This window comes from Pterocles gutturalis, unplaced genomic scaffold, assembly GCF_000699245.1.
Source record: "Pterocles gutturalis isolate BGI_N339 unplaced genomic scaffold, ASM69924v1 scaffold29843, whole genome shotgun sequence".
Taxonomy (NCBI): domain Eukaryota; kingdom Metazoa; phylum Chordata; class Aves; order Pterocliformes; family Pteroclidae; genus Pterocles; species Pterocles gutturalis.
In genome coordinates, this window is record NW_010119055.1 from 1 (window position 1) to 231 (window position 231).

Sequence of the window (231 nt, forward strand, 5' to 3'; positions counted from 1 at the left end):
CTGGCTGCTCAGGAATTTGGGCAAGTCCAAGCCAGCCAGTGGCTACTGCAAGAGGATCAAAGATGAGATGACTACCTCTGGTCTGGCCACGAGCGGGACCCAAAGGGCAACGAAGGAGGCTCGGAGCCATCGCCAAGGCAGGAAAGGATGAATTGTTCTCCCAGCCCTGACAGCCTGAGACTCAGACTCACGCCCTCCTGCTCATGCATCACCTCCCGGTCCCGTCACAAG